This window comes from Gavialis gangeticus, unplaced genomic scaffold (assembly GCF_001723915.1).
Source record: "Gavialis gangeticus isolate Ggan-Ray unplaced genomic scaffold, GavGan_comp1, whole genome shotgun sequence".
Taxonomy (NCBI): domain Eukaryota; kingdom Metazoa; phylum Chordata; order Crocodylia; family Gavialidae; genus Gavialis; species Gavialis gangeticus.
In genome coordinates this window covers 48,379,386-48,379,949 of record NW_017729029.1, presented here as the reverse complement: position 1 = coordinate 48,379,949, position 564 = coordinate 48,379,386, and positions in this window count along the sequence as shown.

The window sequence follows — 564 nt, the reverse complement described above, 5'->3', positions numbered from 1 at the left end:
AGGCACTGACTCATCGCTGGCATCAGCAGCTACCGCAATGCCCCGGATAGCGGGGCCCGCTACCGCATTGCCTCGAAGAGCGGCGCCCAACAAAGCGCCGGGGGGGCGGGGCGGGGGGGCAGAGGCCCCGCCCCTCACCGCCCGGGGGCCTTGCCCAAAAACCCTCCCCCACTGGGCTCTTCCGCTCCTCGTGCCCATCCCGTGTGGGGCAGGACTCATCTGCGTGGGGGGGGGGTCTCGCGGAGAGCATTTCAGGGGTGCCCCCCTCCCCCCGTGGATTTGAAATGGGATCGGACAGCGTTTGGAGGAAAAGGGCATGGACAACTGGCGCCTCCCGAGTCTGGGGGACAGCCCTGTCGGGGGGGCAAGTGCCCCCCTACCACTCCCCGATGTAAAGGGGCATCGCCCGCCTCTGAATCAGATCTGGAAAGTTGCGAATGAGAGAGGATCAGTAGGAAACCCCCTGGTCAGACCCATGTCGCTTGGCCTGGTGGCGTCTGCTCTGCCCGGGTGTGACGCAGGCAAGAGGGACCTATAGTCAGAGCCGGTTTATGGCAATTGTTA